A 17197-nucleotide genomic window follows, 5' to 3' on the forward strand; every position below is an offset into this window, starting at 1 on the left:
ACCAACTAAAGAGTATACCCTGCAATTCTTCCCCCGTACTCCCCATGTCTTCAGCATACAGTCGCTCTCCCTCTCTGGATCTAAAGTCTCCAGCTGCTCGCTCCACCGCTCCACGTCATCATCTCTGCCTCCATTTCAGGCATCACTGCTTCTCTGGGTAGGGTCCTGCTCTCTGCTCTTCTCCTTTGATGGTCCTAGGGACCTCCGCTCCTAGACTGAAAAGTTAATCACTCCCCTCCTTGCTATAAAACGTCTACCTTTACATTTCCGACCCTCACAACCAGTCCTGATAACAATTATTCACTATTGTATCACAAGAGATGGGCATATCTTTTTGAGGAGCACAAGTCAACCCAATACAGGAGCTAAAGATGGGATATGCATGGTGAGGCCACATTGCAGAGAATGTTAAATACCATGCTGAGATGTTTAAACTAGATAAAAGCAATATTAAGCTGTAGGATAAGCACTCGATCACAAGGTCAGTTTGAACCACAATGGCAGCAGTTCAAACTCACCAGCTGCTCTTTGGAAAACCTACATAGGGTCACTATGAGTCATAACTGTCTCAACAGCACTTAACAACAACAACAAACTAATTTATTTTAATAAAACTGCTGTACTATTATTCATTAAGGTTTTCCTCTGTGCCAAGCACTTTGCTGCATATCTATATACATAAGTTCATTTAATCTGTAAACATCTCCATGAGGTATGCTCTATTGCCATCCTATTTTAAATACTTAAACCACAGGCTCCAGTAGCCTAAGACCAGAAGAACCAGATGTTCTCCAGCTACCACTATTGACTGCTCTGATCAGGATCACAATAGATGGTCATGGACAGAGAGGGAGAAAAAAAATGCAGAACAAAATTCAAATCATGAAAAAGATGAAACTTACAGATCTGGTAAAGACTGGTGGATGGTCAAGACTGTGGCCCCTAGATACTCCTCAAGTCTGGAACCAACTTTCAGCCACATGATGTTGTTGTTGTCAAGTGCCGTTGAGTCAATTCTGACCCATAGTGACCCTGTATAGGGTTTCCAAGGAGCAGCTGGTGAGCTTGAACCGCTGACCTTGCAGTTCAAACTGCTTTGCAGTCTGGTGCATTAACCCACAGCACCACACCAGGACTCCATGGTAGGTCCTGTAAAGTGAACAATAGTCTCCCAGGAGGATCTCCTCAAAACAATGAACCATATAAGATCAGAAGGGCAGCAAAGAAGAACAAATGGAAATGATGAATCCAGGGAAGAAGTGGGAACAATGTTATTACATTGAGTTGATTGCAACCAATGTCATGAAACAAAATGTTTATGATTTGTTGAATGAAAAACTGATGTGCTATGTAAACATTTGCCCAAACGACAATAAATTCTTTAAAAAGAAAGCAACTGGTGTTTGCTAAAAGGGCCTTGCATTTGCTAACGCTGCACTGAGACCCTCCCCTCCCCAGACAGCAGCCTTGCATCTCCTATGACATATCTCCATCCCATGACAGAAGCCAGCCCTGTGTGCAAACAGACAGATCACCTGTACCCAAGGAACATACTCAGGAGGTGACCAGATGTTAGTGGATGCAGAGAGCAAGTTGTTCTCAATGTGAGAGCGAAGGGACTTTTCCCAGGCTGGGACACTAACACTAAACCCACCAAAAGATGCTCACAAGACAATCTAACTTGGAGGACCTGGTCCAGATGCTCAAGGCCATCAGCAAGGAAACCCAGCTTCCATCACTTGGAGAAGGCATTTGCTTTTCTCGTGTCAAACTGATAATCCTAGTGGTTTGGGAGGACTGGCCCAGCCTGTTTGCAAGTGGATCCTGAGTCCCACTAATCCAATGCCTGAGCCCTGTTAGCTTCCCACTTATTCTTCTCTGAATGGAAATCAGACCTGGGGTCAGCTGCTCAGACCCAGCTCTGGGAATTAATTAGGCATGTAATGCTCGTTAACAGTAATGAATGTCCCTCACTATAGTCCTTGTGCAGCTTCATGAGGATGTGGCCTCTGTGGCAAGAATTGAGTATTTTTTTCCTGAGTAGGATCATCACACTGCAGGAATCCCAAAGCCTGTGTGTGAGATGTCTGTCTGTGTGTGGAGGCAGTGGGGTGGCGGTGGGATGAATAGAGCCTGTGATGAGTATGTGACCTGAGGCATGCATGCAACATGTGTGGGACATATGTCATTGTGTTGCATGTATAACATGAGTCCACGAGGGGTAACTGCCACATGTTTGGTGTTTGATATATATGCTGCATATGGGATTTGGAAAGCTGGCGTCTGCTGGCTGTATAATTTTGGAGGCCTGCAATTTTGCATATGGTGTATACGTTGTGTATGCATTGCAGATGTGCAGTGTGTGTACATGAGAAATAGCTAATGCATGGATAATTCAGTGAGTGTGTGCTCAGGCATCTGAGGCTGAAGGACTTTGTCATTGTCAGGGACAATAGATTGCTGGGAATTCCTATGACATTAGGCAGAATTATGATCCTGCTTAACACTGAGATAACATTGGTTGAAGAAAGGGTGAAAAATGTTCCCAGGAATACAGAAGGAAATTTGGTTGGCTTGGCAGCAGAGGAGCTGGGACTGGAGAGCCAAGGAAGAATACTTCATTAAAACTGAAAATCTCTGTTACCAGGAGGGAGAGGTCCAGAGGAGGGGAAGGGATAGCGCAGCCTAAAAGAATACAGGATAGATGATGCAGTCATTGGAAGCAGGAAACCCCAGAAGGGGCATTCATGCTGGTGTAGATTCAGGAAGAGGAAGTTCTGGGAGAAAAGGATGAGGCACAGATGTCTCCATATGGCCCTCAGGATGGATACAACTCATGTTGTTGTTGGTAGGTGCCATCAAGTTGGCTTCAACTCATAGCAACCCTACCCACAACGGGACAAAACACTGCCCAGTCCTGCTCCAGCCTCTCACTTGTAACACTTGCATCCATTGCTGCTCCACTGTGCCAGTCCTTCTTGTTGGGGGTCTTCCTCTTTTTCACTGACCCTCCACTTTACCAAGCATGATGTCCTACTCCAGGGACTAATCTTTTCTGATAACATGTCTAACGTATGAGAGACCAAGTCTTGCCATCCTGGCTTCTAAGAAACATTCTGACTGTACTTCTTCTGATGCAGATCTGTTTGTTCTTCTGGCAGTCCATGGTACTTTCAGTATTCTTCTCCAACACCATAACTCAAATACATCAAGTCTTCTATGGCCTTCCTTATTCATTGTCCAAGCTTCATATGCATATGAGGCAATTGAATATACCATGGCTTGGGTCAGTGACGAGCACCTTAGTCCTCAAAAATCTTTGCTCTTGAACACTTTAAAGAGGTCTTGTGCAGCAGATTTGCCTTATGAGTGTTGATTGTACGTTGAAGCAACATAAAATCTTTGCCATCTTTGATCTTTTCTCCATTTATTATGATGGTCCAGTTGTGAGGATTTTTTGTTTTCTTTACATTGAGGTAAAATCCCTACTGAAGACTGTATTCTTTGATCTTTATCAGTAAGTAATGAATCTTCCTCTAATCCTGATGCCACTTTCTTCTTCATATAATACAGTTTATGGGAACTATGAAATGGGGGAGTGGGTGGGCGTGAGCCAGGACCTAACTAGAATGTTATCTGACATTTCTGGGACTGGCCCCCCCAAGAGACCCCCCCTGCCTCACTCATCTCAGAAGCAGCTTTTTCTCTCTTCTTTCCTTGCTCTGAAGAGGTTGAATAATGTGACCAAAATCTCAACTGGGACACTTTTGAGACTTAGCAGAAAAAAAACAAAAAACCCAAGCCAGTTGGTGTTGAGTTGATTCCAACTCATGCCAACCTCACATATGTCAGCGTATAACTGGGCCCCATAGGGTTCTAAGTGATGACTTTTTCAGAAGGAAAAAAAATGGGGCTATTAATAATTATGCCAAGATAGCAGGCACAAATGGGACTCTCACAGGCACATGGGGGTCTGTGGTCACCCTGGGCTTTGGGGCAAGGACAGGTGAGTGTGAAGAGAAAGACTTCATCTAGTGGCCAGGGAAGACTTCGCACTCCACCAGCCCCTTGAACTTGAACATTGAACTTGAACTTGTTAGACTTGAGCCTATTGCTGAACCAGCCCCCATGGATATCCTGCTGGGAAACATGGACTTCTGAAAAAGTAAGAAAATCCATCCTTCCCTCAAAATCATTTGTGAGTACCCAAAAAGGCGGGTAATTCTGTTTTCTTGCAGTCTCACTTCTGTAGAGCCCATCTCTGTTTTAGTACCCCACTGCTTATTCAGACCTGAGGGAATCTCACCCACCATACTTGTAGATAGAGATGGGGTTGGATTCAAGTATTCAGGACCCTCAAGTACTCAAGTATCATCTCTTCCCTCCTCTTTTATTGGATTAGTTTAGCAAACATTATTTGGCTATTTAACGTTTGCATTGTGAAAATGGCATTATAACAATATTAGAGGAAATGTTTAAAAATAAATCACCTCTAGTCCTACCACCTTAACACAATAATTAATTTCCTTCTTGCATAGTCCCTTCTGATCCTTGTCAGCACGCCTACATTTTATTACATAGTTATAATGCGCATATAATTTTGCATTCTGATTTTTTTAGTTCACATTTTATCATAAGCTTTTTTCCATGTTACATAGTTTTCATAAATATTTTAACTGGCTACATAATAGTTTGTTGAGTTTATATACCATAATTTACTTAACAATTCCCCTATTGTTGAACATTTAGGTGGTTTTCCATTTGGGGCTATTGTAGATTATGTTGCAATGAATAGCTTCCTGCATATATAACACTTGTTTTTCTTTTGAATGATTTCCTTTGGATACAGTATTAGGAGTGGGATTACCAGTGGGTCAGAGTGAATGGGTATTTTTATAACCCTTGATAATATATTGCCATATTGCTTTCCAAAATGGTCATTCCAATTTTTGACATTATCAGTAATGTGTGTACCAGTTTTAACATAACATTGTCAGTGGTGCATAGTATCAGTTTTCCCCTAAATTGCTAATTTAGGAAGTAAAATTAGACCTCTGTGTTACATTAATTTACATTTATTGGCTCTCTAGCATGGACAAACGTTTTCTGTGTCAGAAAAGACATTTATTGGACACTTAAACTATATGCAGGGCCTGTGCTGACTTTATCAGGGCCTACAAAGATGAATAAGACAAAGTCTCTGCCCTCAAGGAGCTTACAGTTCAGGATAACCAACTCATAGAGACCTATAAGACAGGGTAGAAGCCCCACAGGGTTTCCAAGACTGATCTTTAAAGTGCAGACTGACACTTCTTTCTACTGCAGAATGACTGGTGGGTTTGAATTGCTCCGATTCTGGTTAGCAGCTAAGCACTTAGCACTGTACCACCAGGGGTTAGTTTAGGGTAGGCATTGCACAATGGCTGCCCTGAAGATTGAATTTGGAAATAGTGCTGTCTTCCTGAAGAAGGTGCCATTTGAGATGACTCTGGAAAACTGGGTGAGTTTTGAACCTGAGAAGAGAGGATGAGAAACTCATGGAGGTGGAAATGAGAACAGAGAAATTCAGTTGCAAAGGTGAGACACAGCCAGCAGGGAGAGTTGCACTTTCAGGCAAGGAATTCTGGGCTTTATTCTGGCCTTTGGAGAGACTCAGACTTCAAGCAGAACTTGCTGGCTCTACCTGGCAGGGTCTGGGGAGATGCTGGAGACATCACAGTTTTTAGAGCCCCTTGTGTTTGTGTGGTACTTCTATTTTTTCAGAGTGTTTCTACATCCTTGACCTTTTTTGACCCTCATATTCCACTAAGACAATTTTCTTCATTGTTCCCATTTTATAGATAAGAAAATTGAGGCCAAGCTGTGTTAAGTGACTCACAATTTAAGATGCAGAGCCAGAACTCAAACCTAGTTGTTTCTGACTCTAAGCTCAGTGGTCTCTGTTGGGGTCATGCAGGAGGGAGAGGTGGGTGTGGAAGCACCATGGTTCTCAACCCTGGCCATGCATCAGCAATATGGGGAGTTTTGTCAACTATAGATTCTTGCCACCCAATACCTATTATTGTCTATCCAATACCTACTCAATCTGAATCATCAGGATAGGGACTCAGGAATCTGAATCCTCAAACTCCAGGTGGTCCTGAGGTACTGCCTGAGGTTTTGATGCCCTGAGATAGGGTGGAATAGAATGGGAGGTGGGCTCCCAATGGGGCAGATGGTGGAGTCGGGGCTCCACAATTTGGATTGGGCAGAATGAATGGCATCTTGTTGTATTGGGCAATAGTTATAGCCCATTGTGATGGTGGAGAATAAGTTTCAGGTGGCCTTGTCTCATTCCTGAATGGGAAGTGTCTGCAGGCAGTCCCGGTGTGTAGGCACCACAGCCCAGAGCTGCCTTAGAAGACAGTGGTTTGGAGGTTGGTTATTTATGAGGGCTGTTGGGAACCCAAGAGTGGATTCAGCCTGTGTCTGAAAGAGGCAAAGGCAGGAATTGATACCAGGTCTTCTGAATCTATGTGCACTTATAAATCTGGGGAGATGAGCTTCTTGCTGACCTAGCCAGAGCTCTGGAGCTGCATGAGGAGGCCTATGAGGGTCTCCACAGCCACTATTCTCGCTGTACACTCTAGGTGCTAGTGAATGCAAGTTGCTGAAGATAATCTACCAGATTAGAGTCCTGAGAAGTCAGTGAGGATTTATATAATGCCCTTCTGCAGCAGGTAAATGGAGAGAAAAAAATAACATTAATTTACATTCTGTATACATGATACCATCTTATTCTCTCACTAATCCTATAAATCCCTGGTGGTGTGCACAGTTAAGCACTCAGCTGCTAATTGAAAGCTTGGTGGTTTGAACCCACCCAGAAGCACTTCAGAAGAAAGGCCTGGTGATCTTCCAAAAGGTTACAGTCATTGAAAACCCTAGGGAACACAGTTCTCTGCAACTAGTTGGAATTGAACCAACGACTCCTGGTTTTAACCCTGTAAGGCTCTTAGGGCAGCAATGACATACCTGTTTTATAAATGTGGATACTGAGACTCACCGTTGATAAATGCCTTGCTTAAATCCACATAGTTAGAACAGTAAAACTAGGATTTAAATGCCGGTCACTAGGCCCCATAAGGAGCTCTGGTTAGCGTAGTGGTTACAAATTGGGCTGCAAACCTCAAGGTCAGTAGTTCAAAACTACCAGCTGCTCTGTGGGAGAAAGAGAGGCTTTCTGCTCCCATAAAGATTTACAGCCTCGGAAACCCCGTTCAGGGTCACTATGGGTTGGAACGGACTCGATAGCACTCAACAACAAGGCCCCATATTCAATGCTGTCTCAGTTACTGGTGCATTCGGCTCCAGAAGTGTTTTCTGAGAGCTTACGCTTCTTTTTTTTTTTTTTTTTTTACCTGTCACCTTTTAATGGGCATTACGTTTCAGTGAGGGTGTGAAAGGGGGAGGGGTCAGGGCAAAGGGCCTGCCCAGTCAGGAATGCACACAGCGTCCTCTCCATGATACTTCCATAACCGCTCATGTTTGAGTTCCTTATAAGAGAGGCAGTACCTGAAAACCACGTAAGCTGTCAGCACCATGGACAACCCGGCGATGCTCCCCTTCTTCACGTTGATGTACTGTTGTAATACCGATCGTAACCTCTCCGAAAGGCTCCGCCAATGCCTCTTGGTGTGTAGTCCCGCATCAGTGTCCAGCTGGGAAGCCCCGCTAATTTGACTTCCATGAGTTTCTTCTCCTTCAGTGGTACGACAGACGCCATCTTGGAGTCCTGGGTGTCCGCTGTGTTGGGCCGCCGAGCATACACTTCTTGCAGAAGCCTTGTTGAGGGCTGGCAATGAAGAGAGAGGATAAACCTCTAAAATCAGGGCCAAAAATCCAAGGCTACTGCCATCAATTTGATCCCAACTCATATGAACTCTATCGGACAAAGTAGAAGTCCCTAGGGTGTCTGGGACTCTAGATCTTTACAGGAGCAGTCTAATCTTTCTCCCCAGGAGTGGCTGTTGGGCTTGAACATCTGACCTTGCAATTAGCAGCCCACTGCTAAACTCATTGTGCCACCAGGGTGCCTTTAAATCAGGGCAGTGCTACTCAAAATATGGTCCCCAACCAGCATCATCTATATCACCTGGAGCTTGGTAAAAATGCAGACTCTCAAGCCCCACCCCAGGCCTTCTGCATCAGAATCTGCATTATAACAAGAGCTGTCGTTCCTCCTACACCCTCCCAGGGGATTCTTTGGTACAGTCAAGGTCAAAAGACATATCTCTAGGTGGTGACGCCCAGTCCTGGGGTCTGGGCACTGACTTTACAAGCTCCACAGGTGATTCCCCTCTCCTTCCCTCTCCCCCCCTCTCCCCTCCTGTGTTTCTCTGCAAGTATTTAGTGCTATGCATTTGGAAGGTGGTGGTGATGTGTCACTCAGTCGGTTCTTACTCATAGTGACCCTGTAGAGGGTTTCAAGGCTATAAATCTTCACGGGAGCAGAAAGCCTTATCTTTCTCCCATGGAGCAGCTGGTGGATTTCATCTGCTGACCTTGAAGTTAGCACCCAATGCATAATCTACTAGTCTACCAGGGCTCCTTACTTGGGAGGTAGTTTGTGAATTATTGTCTCAAGTTAATAGGTGGGTCAGGATGCTCTGTTGTGGTGGGGTTTGAACAGGTGGGTCCCCAGAGCCTGAGACACGGGTGCTGGGGCCTTGGGTCAGAAGTGAGTATCTCTGGGGAGCATGAAGGACTGCAAGGTGGTGGGTGGCACAGAGAGGCCCGTATATTGAGACTCTTCACTTAGCCATTCCTGCCGCACTGCCAGGGCATGGATCTGGAAGGCAGATTTCATCACAGTTCCCATTTTACAGATTAAAACATGGGGGCTTGGAGGTGTTTGGGTTTTAGCCCAAGGTCACTTAAAAGCTAGGATGTGAACCCAGGTCTGACTCCACTGTGTTCTCCTGGTTCTCAAGGTAAAGACAGGGACCAATGGAAGTCCATCATACCAAGCCCCTCCCATTTGAGCATGCTCCATCCCTTGCTCCTCCCCTTTCCTCTCCCCTTGAGGCTGACAGAGCTACCCAGTCAACAAACATAGGTGTCAGCATGGAACCAGCCCCACCTTGAGGTGGTTGCCAGTGGCCAAGGGAGTAGGGTGAGTGTGTGTGTGTGTGTGTGTGTGTGTGTGTGTGTGTGTCTGTCTATGAGTATGTTTCTCCTTTCTTGGGCACTAGCCCAAGTTTTGCATCTACTTGCTGGAAGAAAGAGTTCAATTTGGCCCTGATACAAACTCCACAGTCACTGAGCTGCCATCTTCATTTAGCTAACGTTCTTTCTGGACAGACCTGGCTGGGATTCATCTTCATTATCCAGTGTGGGGGCTCACTCTGGGCCAGACTTTGATCTGGGAGCTGCAGAAAATCGCCTCTGGCAGATAATTTCCCCTGCAGACCATTAGCAGGGGCCGCTGGAGATCGAATTACCAAAGGGACCTACAACAATCCCCCACCAACACACAGACAGACACACACACACAGCACATTTACATTGGGCCCAGACAGGTGCTCTGTCCATCTGTGGAGTAAGGCCTGGCCCACCTCTGGTCTTGCTTGGCTAAAATCAGAGGAGTCGAGGTTCCGGCTTCTTCCACCATCTGCTCACCTCACTGTCCCTTGAACCATCCTAGTACTGATAACTAACATCTGCAGAGTGCTTTACAGTTGACTTTTATAAGCTCCAAAGTCAGAGCCATGCGGGTTCAAATCCTGCCTTGACCCCTTACACACTGTGTGTGACCTTGAGGCGCTGTTCCCACATCTGCAAAATGGGCTGAGTCTGCCATCAGCCTACATTCTTAAGGGGATTCCACTCAGGACATGAGGCACATTAAGGGCTGAGCACAGTGCTCAGCACATAGTAAGTCCCAGTGATTACCCACACTTCTGAGGCAAATATTCCCACACTTGTTTCACAAACGGAGGTGCTCTTGATCAGCTGACAGTCACTTCTCCCAGTGAGACACTATATGTGAATGCTGGGAGCCACAAAGGATGGACACAGGCAGAGTCTCCTAAAGATCATGGTGTGTGGAACAGCCCTAGAAACACCCAAGCACCTGATCTATAAATTGAGGTGCAAGGCTTCCAGAGACTGGCTTTTAAGAATCTTCTAGCATTTGGCTCTGGCATGAGGAATGCAGACACCGCTGGGTCAGCGAGACTCCAAGTCTAGCTCCCTGACCCCAGGAACAATCCAGCCTCCACCTGAGATTCTCTGCCTTCCTCCACTCATCCCCACCTCACTTTTTCTGGTGAAAATTTCCCCTCTGTCCCAACCCTTTCCTGCCCTGGCTCTGGTTCAGCCTCCTCCAGCCTTGTCTGCTTGGCAGCCCTTTGTGCCTCCCTGGACCCCACCTACCTCAACCCCATTCTTGGCTGCTTGCCCAGCCTTAGGCCTTTTCCCTCAGGCGGGCCCTGACCCTCCCCTCCCCCTTCCCAACTGTTTTAATCTCCTGTGATTGACACTCTTTCTCTGTGCAGGGTAAGGACATTTGGTCTGAGCAACTGGCCGATTCAGGGCTATTATCTTCCCTGGCGGCAGGGTCTGTAATCCAGCCCATTGATTCGGCTGCTTTGCTTCTTTCACACTCACTCACGGGCTCGCAGACCCCACTTGGATTTGTGTCAACTCTGCAGCAAGCAAAGACAGAGGCGCCTTTTCGATACTGGAACTGGGAGTCTGTGAGTGGCTTCTCCGTCCAGAAAGGCCAGCTCGGAGGGATTCATAAAGTGTCTTACACATCAGAACAAATGCCTTGTGTTCCCCCAGCAGGGCGCCTTGGCCAGCTTCCTTACACCTGACCACCCATTAATCCGCCTTTTAACTGGACCCGCATGTGGCTGAGGCACATGGTTACTGTCTCCAGCCCCAGCTGGGCCTCCTACAAACTGGATCACCCTGTGGGGCCATGCTTAGTGGCTCTCATGGATTTGTCCCTACTTCATCCACCCATGCCCTTAGCTGGCAGGCAGGAGACTGCAGCCTGACCTTCAGAATCAAGCACAGCTATTCATGCCTCTATCCAGAGTTTGGGGAGGAAATAGGGTCCTTGTCTGGGTTTATTCTGAGTCCAGGGGACCTGGAACATCAAATAGAATTTCCTAACCTGGAGTCCTCGGACCTGGGCCACAATAGGACCATGAACTCCTTAAAATCATGTGCATAAGTGTATGTGTGTGTGTGTGTTTTGGTGGGAGACAGTCCACAGCTCTCATCAGGTGTTTAAAAGGACCTGAGACCTAACAATGTGGTTAGAGCATAGCAGCTGCAGGCAGCTAGTCATACCATCAGCACAAGTCAGGAGCTGAGGTCTCCAGGTCAGAACCAAACTCATTGCTTTGAGATGATCCCAACTCTTGACAATATATGTTCCAGAGCAGAACAACCCACACACAGGGTTTTCTTGGCCGTCATCTATATAGAAGCAGATCACTAGATCTTTCTTCCATGGTGCTTCTGGGTGGGTTCCAGTTGCCAAGCTCTAAATTAGTCGGTATTAAGTGCTGTTGAGTCAATTCTGCCTCATAGCAACCCTGTATAGGGTTTCGGAGGAACAGCTAATTGAGTTTGAACTGCTGATCTTGCTTTTCAAACCAACCTTGAGGTCAAGTGCTTATCCTACAGCACCACACCAGTAGTTGAGCATAAACCACTTGGGCCTCCCCAAAGACCCATCCGGGTCAACCCTCTCACATTACAGGTGAACCAAGTGGGTGGAAGCCAAGTCAGGAAACTCTGGCAGGGGAGGTGGCAGTGATCTAGCTGTGGAATGATGGGGGCCTGAACAAAGGGGAGGGTGGGCGAGAGAGGAGGGCAGACCACGAGTGTGGGGGAAGTAGGATCGGCAGGATCCAGAAAACAGCTGGTGGGTTTGAACCACTGACCTTGTGGATAGAAGCCCCACACTTAAGCCACGGCACCATCTGGACTCCCTTGTTTGGATTTGTGTTGTTGTTGTTAAGTACCATGGACTCAGTTCTGAGATTCATAGTGACCCTGCATAGGGGTTTCCGAGGCTGCAAATCTTTACAGGAGCAGAAAGCCTCATCTTTCTCCCGCAGAATGCCTGGTAGTTTCGAACTGCTGACCTTGAGGTTAGCAGACTGATTTGTAACCGCTACGCTACCAGAGCTCCTTTTGTTTGGGTTTGTTGTTGTTGTTAAGTGCTGTTGAGTTGATTTCTACCCATAGCGACCCTGTATAGGGTTTCCAAGAAGCAGCTGGTGAGCTTGAACCACCGACCTTGCAGTTCAAAGAAGTTTGCCATCTGACGCATTAGCCCACAGTGCCACACCAGGATTCCTTGTTTGGGTTTAGAGGCTCTTACAGTTGACTTCTTGCTTGTTCCTGATCCTGAACCTTGTTCATGGACTCCAGACCTACCCACCTGCCTCCTCATTTGTCCCCACCCTGAGTCCCCGATGCCAGCCATTACTGGGTGGTCTCCTCCCCCCATTTTTAGCCTTATGACCTCCTCTCCCTCCTGAGAGACATTTTCCTTTTTTGTCAGAAACCACTTGAATCTTGCAGGTTTGCAGGTGGGATAAGCAGTGAACAGAGAGCTTAAAGGAGCGCCTCACAAGTCCCTGTTCCTCTGGTTCCCCTGTCCGCTCCTCTTCCCTCCTTCTCTGATGGTTTTCCAACTCACAGGAGTCTTAGGTCCACACCACACTTTGCCATGCTAGCTCTGAAGGGAGGGGGCATCTGGGAAACCATCTGAATCTCTTCAAGAATACCATTGTGGGCTTGAGGCCAGACACTGGCTGCTGAGGATCTGCCTCCCTGGGACACAGGCTCTGCCCTTTTCACAAATTGCGCAGGCCAGGAAGCAACCGGCAAACATCAGGCTGATCCAGCCTGCCCCAGGGCAGCATTAGGGTTTTATTTTGCTGAATTCAAAGTGTGTTATATATTCCTGAAGGGATTGTGAGGTTAAAACCAAAGAACAACAAAAAATGATGAGTCGGAATCACTCCCACTGTCATGGCGTGGATTCTGGCTTATAATGACCCATTAGGGCAGAGTAGAAATGCCCCAGAGGGTTTCTTGGCTTGGCGCTGTAGGATAAGCACTTGACCGCAAGGTTGGTTTGAACTACAAGGTCAGAAGTTCAAAGTCATCAGCCGCTCCTTGGAAACTCTATACAGGGTCGTTATGGGTCGGAACTGACTCAATGGCATTTAACAACAACAATCTTTAAAGGAGCCCACTGTCACATTTTTCTCTCACAGAGCTACGGGTAGGTTCAAACCAGTGACTCTTCAGTTAGCAGTCGAGTGCTTTAACCTCTGTGCTACCAGGGCTCCTTAGGTTAGAGACAGAATCCTTGAATTTTTATTTCCCCAAGTGTCTAAAACATAGTAAGTGTATTACAAAGATTCACAAATGGAAGCATTGGAGTCAATCTTATCAAACCCCCTCATCTCATCTCAGAAAGGGAAACAGGCATTTGACCTGCCCAAGACTTCCTGACCCTGAGCCCCTGCTCCTCCTACACTTTTGTTGTTAATCACCGATTGATTGATTGTTCGATTGATTGATTGATTGATTGATTGATTGATGACAATAACACAGCAAGAGCAGCAGGAGAGGTAGGGGTGGGGGATCCCCCTCTAGGGTCGTGCACTCATTTCCTAAGAGATGATGGGAAGTTCCCAGTACTCCAGTTCATCTGAATGGTGTCAGGAACCAACGCTACTACCTGTGACAGCACTTGAGTTCTTAAAGGTGCCCCAAAAGTGAGGGGACTGGACTGGCTAGCATAGAATTCCACCATTGCTCCCAACCTGATGCTCCTTTGCCCCCAGACTAAGAAAGAAGGGCTTAATTAGTGAAATGGAAAGATATGCTGCAGATCCTAGGTATTAAACAATACTATTTTTTTATTACATATAATAGAAACCCAGTGTACCGTGGTCTGGGCAGAATACGGGACTATAGGTTAGGCATCGGGCTGTTAACTGAAAGGTTGGTAGTTCAAACCCAACAGCTACTCTGTGGAAAAAGATGAGGCTGTCTGTAAATCTAAAAAAGATTTACGGCCTGAGAAACACTCTAAAGAGGCCATTATGAGTCAGAATCAACTTGTTGGCACTAAGTTTCTTTTTGGTATAGTATTATGGATTAGGCACTTCAAGGTTAGCACTTCAAACCCACCAGTCCCTTTTCAGGAAAAAGATAAAGCTCTCTTCTCCCATAAAGATTTATAGCCTCGGAAACCCTGTATAGGATCACTATAACTTTGAATCGACTCGATGGCAGTGAGTTTGGTTTTGAGGTTCTAACTAAAAAGAACAGTGGTGGATGTAACTTTGGGCACAGCTACATCTGTTTTCCTTTGCATTGACTTCATTCTCAAGTGTTCTCTCCCCAAGTAATAGCAGGAGTGGGCACCAGCAGCTAGGATTCCACTATAACAGGATTGAGTCTTATTGGCCTAGTTGGGTCACATGACCACCCTAGACCCAGTCACGGTGACCAGGAGACTGGCCCAACCTGAGTCATGTGCTCTCCCTCTGGGACCAGGGATGGGATCAGCTTCACTCTTCCACATTACCTGCATATGGGGCAGGGGCAGTTCTCCTTAGTGAAATCAATGTATTTATGCTGACAAAACCACAGCTATTCAGTTTAGCTTCACCGCAAGTCCACCTCGATTTCCTTACTTGAGGTGGCATGGCCTGGTGAGGAAGGGGCGGCAGGTAAAAGATTGCAAGAGAGGGTTAGCAGTGGAAATGCCTAAAAATCATGAAAGCTTTTTCACCTCCATTGTGCCCATATCAATCCTCATGAGAGTGTTGTAAAACAGGGAGAGGAAACAGAGGCTCTGAGAGAGAAGCTACATGGCAAGGTCACCCAGCCAGTCAGTGTAGGTACAAGTCCTGGAACACCATTCCCAGTTTCAGGCTCTCAGCACCATTCTTCAACCTGGGCTGGGGCCCCTGCAGAGCTGTTCTGGGCATGGCTTGGAGACTGGAGGGGACCTGCCAGTCCCCTCCACTCAGTGCTGCCCAGGGACCTGAAGCAGGTGCCTGTGTTTGCCCCCCTGGGGGAGGGGAGGGCAGAATTGGCCTGAGACCAGCTTGATCTGAAGGAGGGGTTGCTGCAACCTCCTGCAGATGAAATATTCATGGTGGTTATTGAATCAAGTTTTATTGGAATAAAAATACACTTGCTGAATACATTTATTTCCCCTGGTTCCTTTCAACCCCCTTCCCTCCCTGAGTGATTTGATTTGGAGGCCAGGGAAGTTTTTTTTTCCCCAAGTAAATTAGACTTAGGTCAGCAGAATAAAGATATCATGTAAGGATTGGTGCTTGGCAATAGAGGAGCCCAGCCCAGGGATCTGGGGTGTTGGGGTCCGGGATAGGAGACTGGAGTGGCAGGGAGACAAGAAAGAAAGGGGTCAGTGCCCCCTGTCTGCTTCTTATCCACAAGGCCTGCCCCACAAAGCATTCACAAGCACATGTGCTTCTCCCTCTCCTTCCTCATCTCTGCTCCTAGTTAATTAGGTGATGATTTGGCCAACATTTGGATGTCCCCAGGCCTGGAGTTGTGTTCTCTCAGCCCTCCACCTTCAGCTGGTGGGACTCCATCTAGGGGCACACGCAGGCCTCGCTACCTCTCTGCTTCACATCTCACCTTTTAATAATTTTCTTCCTCAATTCACTTCTCTCCATCTCTAAACCAAACCAAACCTAAACCACTGCTCCGGTGGATTCTGCCTAGCCTGACACGGGGCTGTTGGCAGATGACAACTCCACCTCAGTAATAATGGGACTGGCTGGGAACCCTCCCCTCCCCCACCCCCTGCTGCTTATGATAATTTAATTGATCTGGCTCACACCAGCTGTGTTTCCCTAGCAGCTCTTCTGGGCTTAACTCAGGAAAGAAAGAGAGAGGGGAAAAAAAAAAACAAACCACTGTCCAACATCCCTGTAATTAGGAGTTTGGCTCAGCTGTGGATCAGGTGACCATGAATGAGCAGGGTCTCCCCTATTGGAGGTGCTGGAGGAGGAGAGAAATTAACCCCGACCCCAGCTACACCACCTTTTGGAAAACTTCCTGTCTCCCTGGGCATCTCTTTCCCCATTCACAGGGAGCGGATAATTAAGCCAGAGTAATGAAGACTCACTCATTGCTAATTCCAGCAGTGTTGAACCCAGTCTGCATTCCTGTACAAAGAGAAAAAATAAAGAAGCTTAAACATTTAAAAATAAATAGAACCTCAAATACTTGTATAGCACTTACTACGCGCTAGACATGCTTGTAAACCCTTTACAAATAATAACTCATTTAAAACTTGTCGTTTTGAAGGTGATATTCTGCTGTCAGCTTGAATTTGTAGCTGGAAGCTTTGTAAAAGGCAGTTTGGATCCCAGACAATCTGTCAGTGTTGCACGTTGTCAGGGGTGTTGCTAAGAGGAGTGACTGTGTTTGAATTTTGTTTGACTCTTTGCTTCCAGAGGGTGGGGCGGGGAAATGGGCTGGATCAGAAGGAGATTCTTGTTTTTAAAAGAATAGACCAAGAGATGACTTTGCATTAATTGGAAAATTCAGGCTTGTGATCCTGATGTCAGATAACATATCTTTGAACCATGTAAATGAGACAACCTACTGGTGTGGTGCTGCAGGATAATGTACTGGACTGCAAGGTCGGCAGTTCAAACCCACCAGCTGCGCCTCGGAAACCCTATACAGGGTCGCTGTGAGTCGGAACCGACTTGATGGCATTTAACAACAGCTACTCTTCTGGTGTGGCGCTGTGGGTTAATGCGCCAGACTGCAAAAACGTTTGAACTGCAAGGTCAGCAGTTCCAGCTCATCAGCCGCTCCTCAGAAACCCTATACAGGGTCGCTATGGGTCAGGATCAACTCGACGGCACTTAACAGCAACAACAACAAGCTCTCTATGGAGCCCTGGTAGCATAGTGGATTATGGGTTGGGCTTCTAACCATGAAGTCAGCACTTCAAATCTACCAGCTGCTCCATCGGAGAAAGATAAGGCTTTCTGTTCCCTATAGGCTAGCTGTGAGTCAGAACCAACTTGGTGGAGTTGGTGGCACATAACCACCACCACTGTTCTTTGGTGGCAGTGAATAAATACTGTAGGGAAGGTACTAAAGAGGATTACCCCCA

General features: G+C 46.6%; 1 protein-coding gene and 1 pseudogene across 1 annotated transcript in view; one reads left to right on the forward strand and one right to left on the reverse strand.

The window, feature by feature from the left end:
* MEGF11 (multiple EGF-like-domains 11) overlaps nucleotides 1–17197 on the forward strand; it is a 331130-nt gene that overhangs the window by 160338 nt on the left and 153595 nt on the right. The window lies entirely within an intron of this gene.
* LOC102819542 lies at nucleotides 7455–7765 on the reverse strand (annotated as a pseudogene).

The sequence above is a fragment of the Chrysochloris asiatica genome, unplaced genomic scaffold, assembly GCF_000296735.1.
Source record: "Chrysochloris asiatica unplaced genomic scaffold, ChrAsi1.0 scaffold00004, whole genome shotgun sequence".
Classification (NCBI taxonomy): domain Eukaryota; kingdom Metazoa; phylum Chordata; class Mammalia; order Afrosoricida; family Chrysochloridae; genus Chrysochloris; species Chrysochloris asiatica.